Source organism: Phyllostomus hastatus, unplaced genomic scaffold (assembly GCF_019186645.2).
Source record: "Phyllostomus hastatus isolate PE091 unplaced genomic scaffold, TTU_PhHast_1.1 phas_scaffold_129, whole genome shotgun sequence".
Lineage (NCBI taxonomy): Eukaryota > Metazoa > Chordata > Mammalia > Chiroptera > Phyllostomidae > Phyllostomus > Phyllostomus hastatus.
The window spans coordinates 20955565-20980042 of record NW_025334009.1 but is presented as its reverse complement, the minus strand read 5'-3'; the positions used below and the strand labels follow the sequence as shown (position 1 = coordinate 20980042).

The window sequence follows — 24478 nt, the reverse complement described above, 5'->3', positions numbered from 1 at the left end:
TAGACCAATTAATAGCTGCTTACTTGGCCTACAGAGGCTAATCGCACCTCCATCCCCTCTGTCACATTTCTGCCATAGGGCCTCTTTTAAAATATAAGACTGGGTCAAATCACTGCTTTATTTAAAAATTTTAAATGGTTCTCTACTGCTATCAGACTAAAACCCAAGTACCTTAGACAGAGTCCCAGATTATCATCTCTCGTCTTGTCTAGCCTGAACTCTTCACTCCATCCAACAGTCTACTTACAAATTTAATACCATGCTTCTGCATCTTTGCATGTATTTCCCCTGCCTCCTACTACCCTTACAGTTTCTAGATCATTTCTGTTCACCCTGCCAGACTCAACCAAGGTCTGCTTTTAGTTTTGATCAGTCTAAATCAGTGTATCATGAAGTCACGCATGCATTGGAATCATCAGGAGGTCTTTTTAAGTAGGTTCCTGGTTTCACCTACAGCATTTCTGGGCTAAGTAGGCCTAGGATGGGGCCAGAGATTCTACACTGTAATAAGTTTCCAGGTGATGCAGATGCTGTTGGTCCAGTGGCCACACTCAGAGAACCACTTGTCTCGAGAATTCTTCACCCAGGAAATTAGAGTTTGGTTAGTTGCTCACTTTTTCATTCATTAAACAAGTGTTTGTTATGTCAATTTATGCCAATTCCAGCACTTAAGCGAGGATAGGTGTTTTGCATAGAGGTATAGAGATGGTCTCTCTCTGGTGGGAAGGAGGCAGGACTGCCCTGATAATTGTTCAGGTTGGACAGCATGGGGACGGTGTCCACTGGGGTATTGTAGCTCAGCCAGACATGATGGTCCTAGCAGTCACAGAAGCAAACCAGTGTTTACACAACTGTGGAATATGAGCCATGATACGAATACATATGATGTTCTTTGAGAGATGAGGAGGACCTCCAAACCCCAGATATGAACTGGGGGCAGGAAATCAGGCAAGGCTCCCCAGAGGATGTGATACTGTGTTGAGTCTGGAAAGGCTCTTATATATCATACAGAAGTATGATATGTAATTTGTTAGATTAATACGGATGAAGCAAAGATTTTCAAGGACTCAAATCACTTTGCCTATATGAAGGGCATTTGCTTAATTAAGAAATAAATTATGAAATGTCACACAAATTCAAAGCATATATAAAACAATACTGCAGACACCCATATCCCCACCATTTGGATTTGCTTTATTTGCTCTTCTCTCTTTATAAGAAACAAAGCTTAGTAAAACACTAATTACCTAACTCCCTATCTCTTCCTCTCCCTCTTTTCTCTTGCCAAGCTAACCAATAGTTTACAGTTGGCATGTGTTTTTTCCCATGCATATGTTTATAGTTTTACTATGTAAGTGTATAGGCAATTACTTTTTAATACGAGACTTTGTCTAGGATATTATAGTAGAAATTACAACGCTTGCTTCAGCTAACTTCCTGAGGAGACACCTGGAGTAGCAGGCAGCCGATGCCATCCAAACCTGCCTCTCTCCAGCATTTGCAGGGGAAAAATGGGACTCACAGTAGCTTTACAAAATGCAGTCAGAGGGGGTTAAAATCAGACAATCAAGTTATGCTTATTCAACACTAGCTGATTTTCAAAGCTAATGTGAAAAGTCATTTTTGCTCTGCAGCCAAGGGTGTCAAACACATAGTACCAAGAAAGATGTACTGACAAACTTGGCCATTTCTGCCCAGCCCTTTGGATGACGTAGACAAGGGAGGAGTGTATGTGTGGGAGAGGGAGAAGGAGGGAAGGGAGGGAGGGAGGGAGAGTGGAAAGAAAAGAAAGAAGGAATGAAAGAAAAAAAAGAAAAGAAGGAAAGGAGGAAGGAAGAAAGAAAGAAAAAGAGAAAAAAGAGGAGGAAAGGAAGGAGAAAAGACAGGAGAGGAGGAAAAAAAGAAAAGGAAGAAAAACTGCTTCCTTCCTCATCCTGACTTTCTAACTTCCTCTTGCTTGGCTTCTTATGATAACTTATTAATTATCCTTACAAGTTCTCCTCTTATTCCCTTTAAAGGTCTGTAAGTTACCTCCTTGTTTTGTTTTCCTTTTTCTTTTTTTTAGGAATGAAAAATCATTGTTATTGGTGGTATGAAGCCCTAGAAAAGTTTTATGTTGTTTATGTTGGATGTATTTATTTATGTATTATTTATATATTTCCCAGAGGAAATTCCAGTCAATTTTCTGTGTAGAAACAGATCATGTAACTTTTTAATTTATCCAGATAGATCTTCTTTCTTAGGACTTTAGCTAAATGTTTCTCCTGGGTCGCCATTTATATATATGCATATATATGTCAAATATATATGCATATAAGCATATATGTATATGAATATACATATACATATATAAAGTTTTATACACATATATGTATATGTGATGTGTTTATTGACACATAGTTTTGAATTGCACAGCTAATTAATGAATACATTTTCTTTGGTCAATTCCTTCTTCATAAGTTTTATTACACTCATCTATTTTGTCCTGTCCCTGATGCCACCTCACCAATACAAAGCTCATCACCACACACTGGAGTCCTCAGGTCTACCTTTTATTGCTCCTTTTATTCATCACACAGCTGGCAGCAAGAACAATTCCTCTAAAGCACCTTGATCATTCCCCTCCGTAATTGAAGAGACTCCACGAGCTGCCAAATTGTGTCCAGGTCTGCTAGGTGGCTCCACAATATTCCTTTACAACCAAATCTCCCTTTACTTCTGGGTGGAAAAGTACCCAGCTACACTTTCCAGCTTCTTTTGAAAATAGGAGTCTGTGATTGTATGTAGAATTTGTTGGGTGGGAATTTTGGTAAGGTTCCCTAAAGAGTACAAACAGAGCTGGTAATGCATGCCTTTTTACCACCTTCTTCCCATCTTTCCTGCTACCTAGAATTTATATGTGAGGGCTGGAGCTCCAGCAGCCATCTTGAAGTAAGAGGTAATCTTGAGGATAAATTCATATGCTAAGAATAGAAATGCAGAAGGATAGAAAGTGCTTGAGTCCCACCTGCTTCCCTGGAGAGAGAAAAAATAAACCTTTGTGTATTTATCATGGTGTGATTTTCTATTGTGGGCAGACCCCAAAATAGTTAATTCTGCCTGTAAACTTAGCTATTTTTCCAATCCAGCAAGTGTTATTGATTAGTTTCAATCCATTGCTGCACTTCCTAAGGCAGGGACTCGTGGATAGAAAGATGTGACTTAAAGCTCAGCCCTGACACGCAGTGACTGTGATGTCTTTTGGGCATTGCTTGGGATCATTTTATCCTCAGTGTCACTGTCTGGAAGTCAAGAAAAATAATTTACACATCAAAGTGTCTTTTATTTTCCTTTCATTCTGTTTTTTAGTTGTTATGAGCTCAATAGCACCAACAGGGAAAACAGTTGGGAGAGGAAAAAGGAAATAAAACTCAAACTGGAATATTTTCTCACTTATTAACAGCCCTTATAAACAGTTTAGTGGTTGAAAAGGTTCAGGTCACTGATTTTAAAAAGTCAATGGGAGGAATATCAATAGATTGGGCTTCTATTATCAGCATTTCACTCTCACTCTCATTCTTATGAACGACAGAAATGTGACTACACAGGTTGCATTTTGTAAGACCGGCTGACCTCTCAAGTAAACAAAAAGTACAGACCTACATACATGTATTTCAAGAACTTTGGCTCTAGGAGATCACTTGCCTCAAGTCACCGAAATGGAGAAGACATACAGTTTCTGTCCTGGCACTTTCCACTTGCATAGGTTGACTCTCACTGATCTGAAGAAACAGTTCCTTTCAAATGAACACAGATTTGCAAAGCAGAGAGTTTTGCCAAAAAAACAAATTCTGTCACTCTTACATTATGCACTTTCATTTCTGCTCTTAGGCACATTAGACTGAACTGGTTGGATAAAAATCTCTTGCTAAATTGAATTTGATTTGATTAGGAAATTTGTATGTCCGTGCAGGCAAAGCACGGTAATTGTGCATTAAAAAGGTGTCCTAGTTATTGAAAATGTTCTTATTTCATGAAAGTTTTGCCATAGCTTCATTAGGGGACTAAATTTTTGTCAATGTGGATCCACATTGTGAATTAAGTGGTTTTTGGCCCTTTGTTGGGAAATCACTCAAGCAGTGGATAGTTTGTCCTTTCTGAAGAAAAGTAACAGCCTTAAAAGCTGGACCATTGGGTTGCTATAAATCCTTCCTGCACTACTGGCTCCATAGGATCCTCTCTGGCCATATCCTAGCCCTGTCATTATTCCCTTTAAAAACATTTGCCAGGCTCTTCCCAGCCCTGGTTTCCTCGTCAGGCTCCAGAAGGCAGAGTTGCCCACTGGGTCCTACTGCCCTGGTTTGTGTCCTCAACTGCATTTCAACCAAAATAATTACCTTCCAGGTGACTGCCTGACTTCTAAAACACACAAATAGAAAACCTTAACTACAGTTGGTTCAAAGTATTTCAGGGGGAAAAAGTCCTCTATTCTAGAGGGTCAAAATGCCTTATTGCAAGGGTACAGGAACATGGCCAGTGGTTGGAAAGTATGTGAACCATGCCCAAAGTAAAACCATCGAATCCATCTGTAGCTTATTTTACAGATGTCAGTTATGTGTGTCTTCCAACCTCAGTCACCAGAGGTTCCACTCAGCTAAGATACATGAGAAGGAACCCTGCATTTCATAGGTCACGAAAAAGCATTCAGGGTTAGGATAGCAAAGGATTAAAAAATTATGAAGAATTTCCCAAGCATTATCGACAGTGCATGTCCAAGTCATGTGTGAATCAAGTATTGCACTTGAGATTTTCATTCCCAGAACTCCCATTAGCTTCCTTTAGCCTCATTACAGGCTGGAAGACCCCAGAAGGCATTCATTCAGTGGTTCCATTGCCTGGAATTCTCTGAGGATTTCCCCCCAGGCTTTGGTGGTGACTGATCAAAGAAAAGGTTAAGAAAGCAGCATGGTCTCTTACTTTCTGAAACTTGGTGTAGTGGCCCCACTTAATAAACAGCCTACATAGCTTTAAGAAAATTCATCAGTATTTTCACCATATAAGGATGTTGTTCACCAGCATTTTCATTTATTAACTGCCTAGTTTTTTTGGTTTTTTTTGCTTTATTTTCCTTCTTAGTTTTCATTTTTTGATGGAGGTATAATTTATAGACAGTAAAAAGCACAGATGAGTTTTGACAAGTGCCATGTAACCCACACCTCTATAAAGATATTCAACATTTCCATCACTCCAGAAAGTTCCCTTTTGGCCCTTCCCAGTTGGGCCGCTCTTCTCGCCGAGGTAACCACCGTTTCAGATGCCTACCACCATACATTAGTTATGCCTTTTCTAGAACTGTATGCAAATGAATTAATATAGCGAGAACTCCTCAGTGTCCAATGCCTCATGTTTTAAGCACCTACAAAAATCACCTCTTAGTTTCTGTAAATTGAGGGGACAGCTCCGGCAAGAATGGTGTGCGAATATTCTGAGGGCTGGTAGGTTTCCTGGGAGGGACGAGGGATCTGAGCAGTCGCCTCGACCGGGGGTGGGTGAAGAAGAAGCTGCAGAGTGACTTCTGTGGCACCCTTCTCATCTTCAAACAAAACAACTGTACTTTTCCACGTCTTACAAATGGGGGGTTGCTGAAAGATTTCGTTTGGGAAAAAGGTTCTTTGTAAAAAAAAAAAGTTAGAGAACCACAGGTCTAGATAATCCTTGCTGATCCCTTTCCCTGAACATTCTATAATTACAAATAGTGTTTTCTGATATGAGAGCTGTGAGCGGTCCCCTGGAGAGAAGGCTAGGAGACAGCGGCAGCCAGACCAGGGCCCCCAGGGAAGGCCTGGGCACTGAGCACTGTAACATTAGCACTCGCTACAATCAGATAGCGCCACCCCTAACTGAGGCACCTAGACAATGGGCCAGAGGCCCCGGGCCAGGCGAGGCACAAAGACAGCATTCAACAGATCCGACTCCCACAGCCAGTGAGCATTTCTATAGACTCCACCAGACCCTGGCCCAGCCAGAATGTCACCTTACAGCCAGAAAAACCACTTTTTTTTTATGGGTAGCTTTTAAACTGCTAAAAATAATAAACACAGTAAGGAAAGTGCTGACACAACCTTAACTGCAGAGACACACTGAAACTGTGATTATGATAATGCAAACAAACTGGGCTCTGAACTTTAGGCTGGCACTGCAGCCCGGGCTGCTTGGTATTGCCCAACACCTGGAGACGACAGGGAGAATTCAGAGGGCTCGTCAGTCGAGACAGGGGATCCTCACTGCACAGGTGCTTACGTCCTATCTGATCTGCACCCGCCACAGGGTGACGTCATCCTTAGGTCTTTTTTTTTTTAACATTCAAGAGAGATTGGAGAGAACTGTTGGATCTTCATGGAGTACAATGTTCCCACAGAATCAATGAGAAGTGGCTCTTTTCTCTCCCTGGCCTATCATTACTCTTCTTCCCCCTAGTGAACCTGTAGCATTCCTTTACTCCATTAGGTTTTTTTAAAAGACCATGTACTGTTTTGTATTTCCCCGAATACCTGCAGAATTCAAAACTACGTTAAAAAGCAACAGCAGCAAGGCCACACATTAGAAGATAATTACCATAATGCTAAAAAGTGACAACTAATCATAGAGATCATGAGTCTGCCAACACCCGAGTCAAGCCTGGTGTCTGACCTTCTGATCCATTAAATCACGTGTGGAACTTGGCACCCGCACAGGCCAGCCAGTGGGAGGGAAACCGCAGATCTGGAAAAAAGGAAACACAAGAAAATAAATAGAAGTGCTTTTTTTAAAAAAGTTTCCCAACATTTGCTTAATCTGCTCTTCTTTCTATGTTTAAATAGGGTCTGGTTTCAGAGCTGTCTCTGATTTTGAATAAATGCAAATAGACTTAGATAAAATCTCATTCCAAAGGGGAGATGGTTTCAGAGAATCCTTTAACACAAGGGTTATAGTAACACATTACAGGCATGGGACAACGCTCGCAGAGCCCGAAGACCTACTTTTCTGTGGACAGGACTCAGGAGTTCTGGATTCTCAGCCTGGGAAAATGACTAAAAGAAAGAAGTGAATCTTAAACACTTTAGAAAAGTCGTGCTAAAGAGAGTCCACTCGGATCTCAGAAAAGTCGTGCTAAAGAGAGTCCACTTGGATCTCAGAGGAGGTTTTTCGGGATAGGTCTTAACAAATCCTGGCTGTGGCTGCGCCTTGTGGTACGCGCACAGGCTATGCATCGGAGCGTGACGCTATGGCGCTGTCTAGACTGTGTTAAGTGCAATTATGTTGGGGACACTTCACACAGTATAAACTGATGAAAGAGATGGCCAAACAAACCGTGCAACTAAAAATGTCTCCAAGTGTCTAGACAAGTGAGAAGCTGCTTTTCAAGTGTGGTCCCCAAGTTTTTGTTGTTAGTGTATGGGATTTAGCAATCATAGAAAAAAAAACAGAGGCTAGTAGAGCAAATGGCTGGGTTCCCACTACCCAGAATGGGCCACTGATAAAAATTTTTCATATCTGCTTTTTCTTTTTAACAACAACAACAAAAATAGAGCTTAAATATGGTCTCCTTGACAACCCCACTTCAAGGCCAGAACATAAATGTGTTTGCATCTTTGCAGCCCACCTTCAACTTCACATACAATATGTGTATCCAGGACAATGCACAGTGTTGTGTGTGTTCTAATTTACCTATATGGTATGAATCTAGGTACATGTGCCTGTCCCTCTGCATTGTTGACTCAGCGTTGGGTAGCTGAGAGCTAACCCTGTGTATCTCTAGCTCATCCCTTTGGCTGCCACAGGGAATAAATAATATGCTCATTTTCTTTTCATCCAGCACCCAGCATTTATGGCACCATAAAAGCACTTGTTATGTCATTCAAGCGATTGTTGGTTATGTGTGGGTGTGCATATGTATGTGTGTAGGTGGAAATTTTCTCTGCCTTGACTCTGAGCTCCTCAGGATGTTGCTTGATCTTAGCAGGGGCTCTTCTGCACGAGGCCTCCACGCATAGTCAACATCCAGTGTGTTAGAAGGCAAAACATATTTGTTAAAAATTGATGCGCTTATCATTAATTTTCCTTCCTTTTAAAGCCACATTAAGGGAGATTTGGGGACTGTATTTATCTGTTCAAAGCCTCTCTCCACTGCTCTGGTCATAAATCTTCAAATCCCAAGCCATCAATGTCATCTTGCTGTTTGCTAGACAATCAGAAAGTCTGATAGTATGAGGCCAAAGATGAAGACATTCAAGACACATCATCTAAAACTGTTCTCAAAGACTGACTTGATGTGGCTGAGAAGAAGCTTGTGTTTGTAATTGTTGTGGCTTTACGGCGAGCATGAATGAACATACACCACTACCCCTGACCTTAATACTTCTTAAAAACCATGCCTTTTGTATAAAAACAACATTAGACCTCCATTTATTTTTTGAGCATGTAAGAAGAGTGTCTGTGAACCTGACCCAGTATAAACAACTTAAACATTCTCATATAATGATTACCAAGAATAACCATTTAGAGATATACTAAGCACGTTTTGTGGGCTTGGTTACACAATATCCTTTCACCTAATTTCACTAAATGTAATCCTCAAAATGATCACATGAGGTAAGTATCATTCATAACCCCATTTTTCAGATAAGAAAAGGAAAGGTAGAGAAAGCTTTAAAATTTTGCCAAAAGTCGAACAGTGAAGAAGAGGCTAGCCAGGACTCTCGCCCGGACAGGAGGGTGTCACAGGTCTTGTTCTGAATCCCTGAGAACAAGCTCAGGTTCTAAAGATAAAGTTGCAGGGAAGGAAATGGAAAAACCAGTGTCACTGAGGTGGCTTCCAAATGTCGGTGATACAAACAGACAGCATGTCTTTCACGGTGTGCCTCCAACCAAGAACCAGCCAGAGTGGAGTACTCCAAGTAGACAAGGCAAAGTGATTTCTCAGCAATGAAGGAAATCTGAAGTAGCAAGGTCAAGCCCCAGACCCTTCCAAGCTAAACATGCCCATGTTTGATTCTTCTCTTTAGAAAACAGAGGATTGTGCATTTGCTCCTGGCTCAAAGGAGGGGGCCCAGGTTGTAGACACAAGATTCAAAGCAAAAATGAGACTCACTCCTGGGGACAACTTTAGCCCAGCATGTGTGTTCTTTACACATTTTTAATTGGGGCACAGATATATTAACTGTGGCTATTTTGTCCTTTCAAAAGAATCTGTTGTAACTGATTCATATTTATATTTGGAATGCATTTATTTCTGGGCATGAAACAGTTCATTTTGTTAAGCCATCTGACCTGAGGTACGGTTGGCACAATTTTCCAGGACTGTTCCCAATTAATGCTAATTGAAGGTTAAAGGATAAATAAAGTCCCTTTAACTTGGTTTACTAATATGTTATTTATAAATGGCTCTTTACTTGGCCTGTTTCTTAAATTCAGTAGCTACCTACAAATGAACAGTATGGAACAAATTAGCAAATACATAATGTGTATTTTATTGCAAAGTTTTTATTTTAAAAGGTTTACTATTAGGGTAAAAAAATTAATGTCATCTATTATCTATCTATCTATCTATCTATCTATCTATCTATGTACCTACCTATCATCTGTATTATCACAGATCTCTTTAGATTTTAATGGAGCCTGGGACAGACTGACTGCATTGCATTAACTGCCTATCTTATTCACCCCTCCCTGCATCTACTCTTCTGGCATGCACCTTTGCAGCTCTTATTAAAAGTTGGGTCTATTTTACTGCCCCTTTGATTCTGATTTTGGCCAAGTGACTTGCTTTGGACAATGAAATGTTAGCAGGTACGCTGCATGTAGATGTTTGAAGAAGTTCTTGTTTTAAGTGTTCAAGTGTTTTGTTTGTTTAACAAAAGTTCTTGTTTTCTTTGGCTTCTCTGTGATCACCATGAGAACATGCCTGGGCTAGCCTGTCATGGTTGAGAAACATGGAGTGAAGTTAATTTAGTTGTCTCTACTAAGGCCGATCTAGATCAGCCTTGACCAGCCAAGCTGTGTGTGTGTGTGTGTGTGTGTGTGTGTGTGTGTGTATAAGAGAGAGAGAGACCGGGCATGATGAGCAGGGCCAGCCACTCAGCTGACCTACAGCTGTTCAGGGATGCATGAGTGGGTGCAGCTCAAAGTAGAAGAACCACCCAGTCACCTCTCAGACACATGAACTTATAAATGCCAATTGTTTCACACTATTGAGATTTGAGGTAATTTGTTACTATAGCAGGCAATGCCATGTAATGCTACTGTGCATTAGATGACTGATACAGGGCCTACCTCTGGTTCACTCAAAAAAGAGTGAACCACATAGAAGATGATTTAAAATTAGGTAATAAAATTCAGCAAATATCCATGAAATACCAGCTGCATCAGTCAAGGTTCAACCAGGTAAACAGAAACTGGTCTAAGCATTTAAACAGAAGGACTATAAGGCAAGGCACTGATTACACAGGCAAAGAAAAAGATGGGAAGGCAAATGGAAAAAACGAGGCATCGAGGCATCCAGAAACTCAGGAACTGCATGAAATTCCTGAGCTGTAGGGACAAAAAATGGAGATGTTGATGGTGCAGCCCTGGAACTAGGGTCAACCAGCAGCAGCTGAAGGCTCAACAGTCCTCTCGAGTAGGAGCTGAAGTCCTAGAGGAGACACTGTTGTTGCCTTCAGAGACGCTGTCTCAGGCAGAGAGTGTGGGGAAGAAATACCCTGGCCTCTCCCTTCCTTCCATCTTCCATTCTCCCTCCAGCTTTCCAAGGTCGAACCCAGATGGAGGCCACCTGACTCAGGCGCCTGGACAGCACAACACTCAGTGAGCGACCTCTCAGTAATGCAAGAAAAGGGCAAGAAAAGGGCCTGAGGGCCAACAGGCAGATACACCACCATGACATGCAAGATGTTATACAAGATATGCCTTAGTGCTAAGAGCTACATCCACAAAAATAATGAGAACAGGATAGACACTGGGCTTGAAGGTTAGAGAGCAGCAGCACCTGTGGGAATGAAGTGAAGGGGCTGCTGGGGAAACAGCAGTATTCTGGTTTGGCTTAGAAGGTTGTGTATTTGGGAGGTGGGAGCAATGGGGCCACAAAGGCAAGAGCTCGAAAGAGTTTCGATTCCAGTCCAAGCAGATTGGACTTCTGTTCTGAAGGCAATGGGAAATGAGATGGTTCTGAGCAGAGAGTAATATGATCCAAGTTGGACATTAGGACTATTACCCCGGTAGAAATTTGAGGGATAGACTGGAGGCAAATGACTAGACTAGGGGTTCTTGATCAAGAGTAGATCTCGGGGAATCTCCAGCGCTCCTGCACAAACTGGCAGGACTGTGTGTAAGCACTTGGTTTTCTGAGAGATGCTACATAGCTTTCACATGGTTTTCAATGGACTCCATGACCCTGGATCCTATCAGAAATTGTCAGGACTGAAAATGGAACAGCAGCAATGGGAATGAATGGAAAGGACTAAACAGATATAAACATTTATGAGGCACTATCTAAACAAGTAGTTTAGATAAATGTGAACAGAAATAAACAAGAGCAAGAGATTACTAAAAGGTTGAACTTTGGATCCCATCCACCCGCTATCCCTCCCCCTCCTCCCATAAAATGGAGGAAGCAACTCAGGTTCCCAAGATACCATAAGAATTTACAAAATAGAAAAGTTCCAAGATAAGCACATGACCTGTATCACCACTGTCACTCTCTTCTGTTCATCACAGATATTACGAATCAAATACAACCTTTTCTGATGACTGCTGAGTCTAAACACAATCCCCAAATGCTTCTTAACTAGCACTTCAGGCAGCCACCGCCTTTTTCTAGAGCAATTGTTTTTATTTATTGTATTGATTGTTCTGTAGTTTCATAAAGCTGAAGTACTAATGAATGAATATATTTGGTGGAATGTATCACATGCTAATGTGATCTTTATATACATATTCATGTACATATTTACCACATAGGAAAACCTTACTAATAAACAAGGGGGCCACTACCTAGATTCTACCCAAGTCCACACACCAAGTCCACACATCAAGTTAACTTCATGTTAACTCAAAGCAATCAACACAGATTTGAATTAAACTGAACTGGGGGGGGGGTGGGAAACATTACAGACATGAAAACATATTCATTATTGAATTATCATAGTAATGTTTTAAAATCAGTACATGTCATTGCAATCAACTACAAGCATCTTTACTGTTAGATAAATTCTTAACTCAAATCACAGGCCAGTAGGTATATAGTATTACTATGAATCATCCCCCTGTCAAAGTACAGTGACCTTTGGGTTGGTACTTGAGAGGTGCCATGATCAGAGTTACTTTCTATGTAGGACCACAAAGAACACAGATGCAGATAAGCCGTTTTTTTCTACCTAGAGTTTTGATCATCAAAGAGCTAATCTAATCCCTGTCCGTATCAATGTGAAGACTCCCTGTTCACCTCAACCCCCAATCCCAAAGTTTGATCTGTGCAATTCCAAACAAAACAAAAACTTTTGGGAAATTGTCTACATACAAAAATATTCCCAGAAAAACCTCTAATATAAACAAGCTCCCAGCAGTAGTTTTTTGACCATGACCCACAATAAAAGTATGTTTTAATCTGCAACACATGTACATCTATATGGATGCCTGTGGGTATACCTAACTAAAACAAACGTTTCATAAAATAATATTCTTATTTATGTGAGGCACTTTGATCTTTTCTATTCCATTTTATATCCTATTATATTCCATCTAAAATACCATGCCATTAAAGAAATGTTAGTAATGACCTGCTAGATTGATTTCATTACCCACTAATAGGGCCCATGCCACAGTCTGAAAAGCGCTACTGTGGCAAAACGACTGAAGCACTCTGACTTTATTCACCAATGTAAACATATCCACAAAAGACCAATCCAGAGCAACTTAGCAGGGAAAAAAATCCCTTGGCTCTCTCCCTCGTATCCTGGATGAAGCCAAGGTTTGCTGAGCCAACTTTTGTACTTGGTGGTTGACAATGACTGAAAACTGAAAGGCAGAGATCAAATCCTCACTTTCCTTCTCAACACATCTCTTCCGCTGGGTAATTTATACGGTGCAAGTATCAAGCTATTCAATTTTGCTGTCATTTACTGTTCTTTCTCCAACAGAAATGGAAACACAGGATCGGTTTACTGTCTTCTCTCTTTGGTAGAATTAGATTATTCTCCCTCCTGCCCCTTTAAACAAAGATGGCATTCATCACTCCGGAGCGCCACCCCCGGAGAATCTCCAAACAAAGCGTGGCAGAGTCTGGGCGTTGAGGCTGTCAGTCCAGATTATATACCAGAACGAACTTGGTAATGATTCTTTTGACCAAGTGAACACAATTGGAAGTGGAGCAACATAATTAACAGTGGAAATAAACAAACAAGTAAACAATAAAAGGCTCTATATCTCCCAGTTCAGTGGAATCTACCAAAAGAAAACTCCTTAAAAAAGAATCCATTTGCTCTTTCTAAAGCAGGGGTGTCCAACCTGGATCTTGCAGGCCACATGCTTCCCAGGACGGCTATGGATTCGGCCCAACACACAATTGTAAATATACTTAAAACATCATGATGTTTTTTTGTGGTTATGTGTCACAACGTATTAAATGTGTAGCCCAAGATCAGTCTTCTCCCAGTGTGGCCCACAGATGCCAAAAGGTTGGACACCCAGGAAAAATAAACAGACACTACAGAATCATCGTATCAGAGATGTTTTGGTGGCTTTCTTGCCAGGACAACGGTACTGAAACATTCTTTCTCACACGTGACTGCTTTGACATCTGTTTGCCATGTACCATCCTTCCCCACCCCTACCCACCCAACTAGTTACACATTAGTGAGTGCATCGAAAGCCTGAAGCTGAACACATTCTTTTATTCAGCATTTCTGCTTCTTGGAATGAATGATTATGGCCACATACAGAACTGTAGTGACACAGATATTCATGTGGTGTTATCTATAATGGCAAAAGACTGAAAGGAAATACCATTCAACCCTAAAAGTGGTAATCTTTGGGTGTTTGGGTTATGGGTGATTTAAATTTTATCCTGTATGTTTACCCATATTTTTCAAATTTTCTCAAATAAAAATAAGGCAAAGGGACTGAAAGTATCACATCTGCGCTTGCTACAGAGACACCAGTGAAGCCCCAGGTGGAAGATTTGCACCAGCTCAAAGGACACGCGAGTTGGATAATGACCTGAGACACACTTTTAGGGAATTCTAGTGGTTACCTCAGGTTCGTCAGAGGGACAATAATAATGCCTAAGTCATAGAATTGTGATGAGGATTAAATTAAATAAATCTAGCATTAAAATAAACCCAGTGTCAAGTGTGTAGAATAGTGCCTGGCACATCCAAGTGTGATGTACATGTGAGCTGGTACTGTTCCTCTGCTGGCCCAGGAACGTAGGAAGATATTTTATTTAGTTCCCTGCTGAACCCAATGCAGAGACTCAGGAAAATATGGGCTTGTTCTAAGGGCCCCCGAAGTTCTCCCCTGCATCTGGAGAATCAAAGTGGGGCATGAGAAAAGTCTGGGGGCAGCGGATATGTTCGGTGTGTTGACTGTGGTGGTGTTTGAACAGTGTACACATATGTCAAAACTTAACAAAACTGTATATTTTAAATTTGCCCTTAGTTTATTTTATAGCAATTAGACTTCAATAAGCCTGTTTTAAAATGAAGATGAAGTAGGGACTTTTTTAGATCAGCAACCCTAAGAGAATTTCCCACCAGCAGACCAACACAGAAAGAATATTAAAGAGTGTACTTTAGGCAGAAGACAAAAGGTCCAGATGGGAGCTTGGAAATACAGAAAGGGATAAAGAGGAACAAAAATGGTAAATATGCAGCAAATCTAAATGCATATTAATGGTTTAACATAACTGGAATATCTTAGTTTTAAAATGTCTGTAAAATGAAAATATAAGCAATAGTAGGAGGGTATATGAACACTTTATGGCAACATTTGAAAATGTCAGTGATATGGGTAAACCAGTAAAAAATGATCAAAATAGTCCTGGCTGGTGTAGCTCAGTGGATTGAGCATGGGTTGCGAACCAAAGGGTCACCAGTTCGATTCTCAGTCAGGGCACATGCCTGGGTTGTGGGCCAGGTCCCCAGTTGGGGCCATGTGAGAGGAAACCACACATTGATGTTTCTCTCCCTGTGTTTCTCCCTCCCATCCCCTCTCTCTAAAAATAAAACCTTTTAAAAAATAAAAAATTCCCAAAACAGAAAAAAATACATAAATGTGAATAGTCCTATTTGCATTAAAGAATTTCCTCACAATATATTCTCATTTTAAACTTCTTTATTGGTGAATTTTTCCAAACAGAAGGGAAAACCACAACAATCTCACACAGTTGATTCTGAACATAGAAAAGGACAGACTCAACTCATTAAATGAAACTCATTTCATGAGATCAGCACAGTTTGAGGCCATAACTAAACAAGAATCTTGTAAGAGAAGAAAATTATAAACTAATATCTCTTATGAATTTAGGAAAAAATACTAAAAAAATTTAGGAAACTGAATCCTGAGATATTTTTAAAAGGATAACACATTATGAACAAGGAAGATTTATTAAAGAAATAGAAGGTTGGCTTAATTTTGAAAAATCAGTGTAAAAAATCCTATTAATAAGAAAATGGAAAAAAGCATATGATTATTTCAGTGGGTACAGAAAAAGCATTTATATCATTCAAATCTATTCATGATGAAAAGTACAGCAAACCAGAATTGAAAGAAAATACTCTCAATCTGATAAAACCCTATAACAAAAAAAATCTTAGTTAATGATGAATATTGACACCTTTGCTTTTAAACTAGGAAAAATTCAAGGATACCTTGTATAACCAAAATTTGTGCATACCTGTAGGTTGTGATTTACTAATTTTCTCTTACTATGGCCATGGCAAGAAATACACTTTATATCATGATTCAATACACAAATACACACATATATTTCAAATATACATTTTAGTAAATAATGTCCTCTGTGAACTGCCCTCTAACATTTTCCATTCTGCTCTGTTCTAGCCTTCACATATCCTGTTCTCTTAAAACGGTGGTCCCAGCCCTGGCTGGTGTAGCTCAGTGGATTGAGCGCAGGCTGCGAACCAAAGTGTTGCGGTTCGATTCCCAGTCAGGGTACATGCCTGGGTTGCAGGCATTGTGCAGCAACCGCACATTGATGTTTCTCTCTCTCGCTCTCTTTCTCCCTCCCTTCCCTCTCTAAAAATAAATAAATAAAATCCTAAAAACAAACAAACAAACAAAAATGGTGGTACCTCACTAAGATGGTTTTGTGGATCATTAATGTGTTGCAAGTAAATTGGAAAAAATGTGTTCTAACACATGGTTCCTGGAAAATAGTAGGCACTCAATAAAGTTACTGAATGAATAATGGTATACGCTTTGCATATCGACCTAATATCCAGCTCCTTATTAGTGCCTATCCTTATTTTCCTTTGCCCTCTTGCTTTTTTTTCTTTCCTAATTTATGTTAACTTATTATCGTGTATGTATCTTCATATTGTCATAATCTTTCTCAGAACAAGTCCTTAAAAAACAGCTTTCGAAGTCACAGAATAAATCAGTCAGGGCAGAGCGAGCAGGGAAGAGGTCCTCCCAAAGCACTGGGTGACACTTCTTCAGGAACAAGAAGCTCAATACCCATTAGCCAGACACTTCACAGCCAACCACTGTGACACCTTCTGCAGCACAGGGTGCATGAGAGCAGATGGCTACTGGGACTAAGGAGCAGGAGCTCACCTCTGACCTTACAGGGAACCCCATATACTCTCGCTTTCCATGAAGTTCTCTTGCATTTCCGACAGCTGGGAGAGAGCGAGCCAGCTCATTCGGAGAAACACAAAGACACTTTTTGAAAGAGGAACAAAAGGGTCCTGCAAGTGACAATGAAGAATGGTGTGAGCATCTATGTGCATCGCTGTGATAATGGAGCCCACGGTCTTGAGTTTCCTTTATCTCTCTTTTTAGGGTGTAAAGTCTTTCTCAGGTCGTTGAAACTGGGTGTCTGCAGGAGAGCCAGCAAACATGTGGGAAGGAACCAGTCCAAGGATGTGAGAAGAAACCTTATCTTTTTAACACAGGGACCAATTTCACCTCAATAAAACTTTTATTTTAAAACAAACATTCTCTCTGGTCCTATGGAACAAAACTTTGCCTACAAAAGGATCTTGAACCACCGTGGGCAAGTTGCCATCCCAGCTTATCTTCCACATGCAAAGAAAGAAAAACCTGTTTTGGGCCAAGCACGGTGGTTCAGTGTGGTAAAGCTGTTTTTGAGAGGACAAGGTTGTATGCTAAAGAGGGATGTGAACGTGACTGGCCATTCTTTTAGCAAAAAAGGGTCATAAATGATGAGGAATTTAACAGAACTGAAACGAATCACTTCTTTGCTTGGAAAGGGATCCTAAGCTTCATTTCTGCCTTAGCTTCAAGAGAACACGAATGCTCCCAAGGAAATCACCAAAAATGCAAACGAAGATTTACATGCACAGATGTCTACGGAAGTATTTGCTTTAGCATGAAATCAGAAGCAGCTAATAAGTTCCACACTGGGAGGAATGCTTTTAAAAAAAGTAATAGGTCAGCCATTAAAGCGAATGCTTACAAATTCACGATGTGAGAAATAACCACAATGAAATGTGAAATATAAAAGGAGGAAAAATTAAACATGCAAAATATGAATTTACCATATATTTTTAAACATATATATCATATGCGTAAGAAAGGATTCGGAAGAAACATTTCAAAATGTTAAGAGGAGCTACAAACACTGGCTAGTGAAACGAAAAGTGAATGTTAAATGGCATTTACTCCCCGCCATTTCCACTTTAGGCATCGATTTACTCTTACAATTAGATAAATAAGAGCTGCTGTAAAACACATAATAATGCATTTTTGTGTGAATTCTAGTTTGTTCACTAATTGATTCATAAATATCTGGAAACTGTGTCCATTTTCTCTTTAATGACAACTTCGGGAGTTAAATTTCTACCTTAACACAGAGAACAGGACACTGGATGAAACATCCAGTGAGTCTCATGCAAAGTAAAAGTGAACTGTGAGTTCTTACCCTCTGGACATATTTGCATGAAAGAAGAGCAACTAAAAAATACTTTTTCAAATATATTTTTTATGCAGGTTGTGTGGACTAATTTAAAATTATACTTTATAAGTATCATCCAAGGTTTAGACGACCAAGCTGAAAGTCCACACAGTTAACATAAATGTCACACACATTCATAAAATCCCTCGACAGAATCCCCTCATCCTGCAGCATCTAATGTCACCCAGCTGGCGACAGGCCAGAGTGAGCAACACAGTCCTCTCTGCAGCTCGGTGAACAGGAAATGAAGGCAGTGCATGGAAATGAGGCTGCCACATTTAAGCCAGTCACACAGGGTTGTCGTAATTAGTTTAGCAGGCACACCAGCACACGCGCTAAAGGATCTTCATTTTTCCTGCGGGTTCTAGTTACTTTGCCACTTTCGGAGCCATGCTGGTCAGTACGGTGCACCACCAAAAGGCTCGCGGGGTGCACTGCCAGATGCCAGGATGGAACAGACACATTTATCTGCTCTATCATTTATTTCTCTGATTTTATATACTTAACAGATAACTACATACAGTTTTAAAAAACCCCAAAACTCCTATAAAACCTTGTTATTAGCAAGCCACTTAGCTAAGACTTTTTTTTATCGCTTACATAGAATAAAATAAAATCTAATCAAGCATTTCTAACAAGGAGATGCCAGCGCTGCAGCCTGCTTCTCAAAGACCATGGTCTTAGTAATGCACTATTTAGTGCCCTCAACCAGGGGAGTGAGGTATTGTTAGGTCTGTTTTTAAGATGAGAAAACTGTGGCTCAGAGTGACCAAACGACTTCCCCAAGGTAACAAGGCAAATAGGTGACAGGGAGAATTTAAGCTCAAGCCTCTTGCATTAGATCACGCCACCCCTGAGTCATTATCCCCTACCCTTCCTCAGGGGCCTGACAAGTTACTGGCACTGCACTATGGTAGGATACCAGTGATGACAAGCAGTGTCTGTGACATTGAGAGCAAGTGGGTCCGTAACTGTTTTGGGGGCATGCATCTCTTTGAGAGTCTAATGTGGTTGTTTAATCTTTGTGGTAGTTGTTGCTTTTTGTCGGTTTCCAGAAAGGTGCTCTTGTGTACTTACACTGTTTTGCAGGCAGTCCTAGGAGGCTTATGGACTCCTTGAAGTCTACCCATGGGTTCCAGTGATAAGAACAGCTGATGTACGGGCCTTGGCAGGATGCCTAGGACCTCAGAAAGCTTCAGTTCTCTGGAAATGTCGGCCATTTGTCCACCAAAGGCCATTCAGTGTTCCTTCCCTTCCAGGGGGATGTGAAAAGAGGCAGTCCTTTCTTGCTTGCTATTTAAACACCTACAACCTATGATGGTTGCTTAGGTAAATTCTTAAAAGGAGTTTTTACAACTCATTCAAAAATTTGAATCCTTATGCGATAACTAGCTCTGATCCTACCACTTTGGAATATTATTAATAAAAATTCAATTCCATGTGAGTTCATGGTCAAAAACATTAGAAGGGCAAGACAGAGATGACGGTGTGAACAGAATATGCAAACAGGAAGGCACAAACAGACTGGTTCTGATTGGAAGTCCTAAACATTTCTTCTTGGAAGGTGTGGTAGAGGGAGGTAAGGACATAGAATAAATTATTCTTTACAATAATATATAGAGGCTTCTATTTTAAAAGTGTCAGTCCCTGCCTACTGTTCTTAGCGACTGACTGCCAATAGTTTAGCCAAAATATAAGGTTCTTATTTACGTTGGGGCACCTGGCCTAAAGATTGAAATCTAAGAAAGTGGGCTGATCAGCCTGAATCGATTTTGTAGTTTTGTTTTTTCTTCTAGTTGCTTTTACGTATTTTTTTGAAATTTTAGGAGAAAATAATATATAAAAAGACACCAATATTTCAGGCTTGACATCTCAGAGCTTAAAGAAACATTTACAGATTAATTTCATTCAAATTCCTCTTTCCAAAGTTGGGTGAACTAACTTCCCCAGTCTTAAACTTGTGCATGGATGGGAATTCCCATCTCTTTTGTTGTTAGAAGAGAATAAAACGACTTCTGGCCAAGATGGAGGCATAGGTAGTCACACTGTGCCTCCTCGCGCAACCAAAACTAAGGACAACAAGAATTTACAAACAAAAAACCAACCAGAACAGAGAGAAATGAACCGAACGCAAGTCTGAATACCATACATCCAGTCCGGTAAGGAGGGGCGGCGGGGTCGAGGGGTCCCGGCAGGAAAAATCGGTGGCTGGCAGACGCGGGCACGAAGGGCACAGATGGCAGTTGGCGGACCCCAGAAACACAGGGGCAGCTGACCGACCTGGTGGCAAATCCTGGGCGGAGGGCGGGGGGGGGGGCAAGGCGCAGACCCAGTGAGGCGCGCAAGGCAGCTGGCTGTCCGCAGCCGCACATTCGCGTGCAGACAAACTAAGCGAAAATGGGTAGCGACACAGACCACGCAACCCAGGGACCCAGCGCCAGGAAACAAAGCCTAAAGGCACCGACTGAAAACACCAGAAAACACCCGTGGGAGTTCAGGCCCAGAGATTCTCTCAGCCTCACAGGAGGCTCCTTGGAGAAACCCACAGAGTCCTAGAAAGTACACAAGCGCACCTGCCCAGGAGCCAGCACCAGAAGGACCCAATTTGCTTGTGGGAAGCGGCAAAGGAGACTGAAGTCCTAGAGAAAGCTGAGCAGCACCATTGTTTCCTCTCGGACCCCGCTCCCACATACAATGTCACAACCCAGAGACTAAGGTGCCCCGCCCTGGTGAACACCTAAGGCTCCACCCCTCATACGTAATAGGCGCGACCAGACCAAAGGGGGGGGGGAATAAAGTAAAACAGATGGCTCAAACAGAGTTAAAAGCCCCAGAACCAGTACTTTCAAGTGACTAAGAGATAGCCAACCTATCAGATGCACAGTTCAAAGCACTGGTGATCAGGATGATCACAGAATTGGTTGATTTTGGCCGCAAACTAGATGAACAGATGCAGACTATGATAAGAGAAATGAAGGAAAATGCACAGGGAACCAATAGTGATGGAAAGAAAACTGGGTTTTGAATCAATGGAAGGGACCAGAAGGAAGAAAGGAACAACCAAACAGAAAAGAATGAAGAAATAAGAATTCAAAAGGATAAGGGGAGGCTTAGGGACCTCCAGGACATCTTTAAATGTTCCAACATCCGAATTATAGGGGTACCAGAAAGGGAAGAGGAAAAACAACAAGTGGAAAAGTTATTTGGACAAATAATAAGAGAGGAGTTCCCCAACCTGGCAAGGGAAATAGACTTCCAGGAAGTCCAGGAAGCTCAGAGAGTCCCAAAGAAGTTGGACCCAAGGAGGAACACACCAAGGCACATCATAATTACATTAGCCAAGGTAAAAATGAAGGAGAGAATCCTAAAAGCAGCTAGACATAAGGGGACAGTTACCTACAAAGGAGTTCCCTGTTGGGAACCGCCCTGCCTGATATCAGAAGCTGTAACCCCCACCAAGGCTAAGGCTGAGGGAATGACCTTGGAACCGTAAACTACCAAGGAGACAAGCTTATCTCCCTGGCAGGAGTGCTGCTTCTGCTCCTTTTACTTCATCCATAACTGGCCCCCAATGCTTGGTCAGTTAGCCAATGATGGGTAAGATTCTCCAAGGAGGGAACGACCTAAGACAGGCACGGTCACGTGGGTGGCCCCCAAGGAAGGACTTTGAGGGCTAGAGCAAAAGGGGGTGATGGACCCTCACCCCTCCACTTTGACAAAACCTGAGTCTTCATTGTCTGTGAGAAAATCTCCTTATCTCTTGGTTGCCTTAGTTGCCTTGATCCACCTAAGCCTGAAACAATGACAGAGGGTGGTGCAGCTCTGCTGGAAAGGGTGGGTTCCCTGGGTGATCAGGCCTAAGAAAGAATATGTAAACTCCTGTGAAACCTACTTTGTTTAGAATGCTCTCAATTAACTGATAAGGGTCCAAGCAAGATGTAAGTTTGTTCCTCAAAGTTTTATAGCTCTTTAGCTATCTGACCCTGACTCAAAATAGGTCCTCAGAGTTCCTTGTTATTTGATCCTTATTTCTCAGCAATGAGTAATGAGCTTTACCTGAATTCTGATGCAAACAAACCCAATAAAAAGCCTGCTCAGGCAGGAGAATGGGGCGCTCTCCCTTAGGGGTGCTCTCCCCTAGGGAGGGTGGCCATGGTGCACCCCACTAGAGAGAGTGGCTATTCGATCCCTATTTCCCCACAGGACTTGGTTGTCTCTGTGTATGTTTTTCTCATGTTTTGACGAGCCATCCGCAGCATTCCGAGGTCACTGTCGGTCGGTGACCATGACAGTTCCCATCAGAATGTCAGCTGATTTCTCAAAAGAGACCTTACAGGCAAGAAGGGGCTGGAAAGAAGTATTCCAAGTCATGAAAGGCAAGGACCTACATCCAAGATTGCTCTATCCAGCAAAGCTTTCATTTAGAATGGAAGGGCAGATAAAGCGCTTCTCAGATAAGGCCAAGTTAAGGGAGTTCATCATCACGAAGCCCTTATTTTATGAAATGTTAAAGGGACTTATCTAAGAAAAGAAGATAAAGAAAAAACATGTATAGTAAAAGGACAGCAAACTCACAATTATTAACAATCACACCTAAAGCAAAACCAAAAGAAACTAAGCAAACAACTAGAACAAGAACAGAGCCAGAGAAATGGAGATCACATGGAGGGTTAGCAACAGGGAAGTGGGAGGAGGAAAGAGGGGGAAAAGATATAGAGAATAAGTAGCATAGACAATATGTAGAAAATAGACAGGGGGAGGGCAAGAATAGTATGGGAAATGTAGAAGCTAAAGAACTTATGACACATGGACATGAACTAAAGGGGGGAATGTGGGTGGGAGGGGGTGGGTAGGGTAGAGAGGAGTGAAGGGGGGAAATGGGACAACTGTAATAGCATAATCAATAAAATATATTAAAAAAGAAGAGAATAAAACATATGTGTGGCTAACAAAAAATTAAGAGTATATCCTGGAAAGTGATTCTCCCTAGCGCTGATCACCACGTATCAGTAAAATCTGATTTAGTCTCCCAGAAATGTTCCTCCACACATGTGCAAATATGCCTGTACATCCTTCTTTTCATAGAACATTGACACTATAAGTCTATAGTGCTCATTTTGTTTGGATCTTATTTGGAACTCTTGATATATTCAAGTGTTCTTCCTTCTTCTACATGGGTTTCATTGTATTCCCTTGTAGAGCTGCCCTTGAACAATGCAGGGACGAGGGGCTCCAATGCCCTGCACAGCTGCAATTCGTATATGACCTGGACTCCCCCAAAACTTAACTACTAATAGCCTACTCTTGACTGGAAGTCTCACCAATAACATAAACACTCAATTAACACATATTTTGCACATGCATTGCATACTGTATTCATATAATAGAGCAAGCTAGAGCACAGAAAGTGTTATTAAGAAAATTGTAAAAGAGAAAACACATCTACAGCACTGTATGTATATATTGAAAAAAATCTGCATATATTGAAAAAAAGTGGACCCGTGCTGTTGAAACCTGTGTTGTCCAAGGTCAACTGTACTGATTCCATTAATAATTTATAAACCACTTGTTTGCTGTCCTTTGGCAGCACCAGCGATGCCTTGCTATTTGAATGTATTTTTACCGTACCCTTCTTTTCACACACTTCTCTCACTTGTTTCTGTCACTTGATTCTTTTTCTGAAAACTTCCTGCATTAGCAACCACTCCTCCTGGTTCTCTAGCCCTTTGTCTTGTTTGGTTTCCTTTGCAGCACTTGTCACTCCCCGAAATGCCGATTGCATTTGCCCGTTGCTTTTTGTCATTCCTGTCTGCCTGTCAGGATGGGAGCTCCGGGATCAGGAACTTAGTTCCACTCCCTGTTGTGTCTTTGGCAGACAGTAACTGGCTCCTGGTAAAGTCCCAATAAATACCTGAAGAATAAATGAATAAATGCTTTGCACATTTCATTATTGGATTATTGACCTTTTTTTTTTATTGATTCATAAGAGTTCTGCATACAGTAATTAAATGAGCCTTCAGTTCACATTTGTGTTACTAATGTATTTTCCAATGTGGTGTTTGTTATTTGACTTGATTGATATGTATATTTTTTTAGCCATAGAAGAATGTTTAATTATTATATAGTCAAACATAAGATATCTGTTCTCTATAGCTTTTAAGTTTTGTGTCTTACTTAGAAAGGCCTTATGAACTCCAGAGCTATTTTTAGAAACTTGTCCTGGTACTTTCACGGTTTGTTTTTATGTTGGAATCTTTGATTCATTTGGGATTTATTTTGGCATAAGTAGTGGCTATGTATTCAGCT

General features: G+C 41.0%; 1 protein-coding gene across 2 annotated transcripts in view; it reads right to left on the bottom strand.

The window, feature by feature from the left end:
* The window catches only part of THRB (thyroid hormone receptor beta), a 340841-nt gene that overhangs the window by 180175 nt on the left and 136188 nt on the right, over nucleotides 1-24478 (bottom strand). Inside the window, exon 2 of one of the 2 annotated variants that reach the window (XM_045856658.1) lies at nucleotides 6595-6741. The gene's annotated coding sequence lies outside the window, so the exon portion shown is untranslated. The remainder of the gene's footprint in view (nucleotides 1-6594; nucleotides 6742-24478) is intronic. The other variant, XM_045856657.1, reaches the window with a different exon arrangement.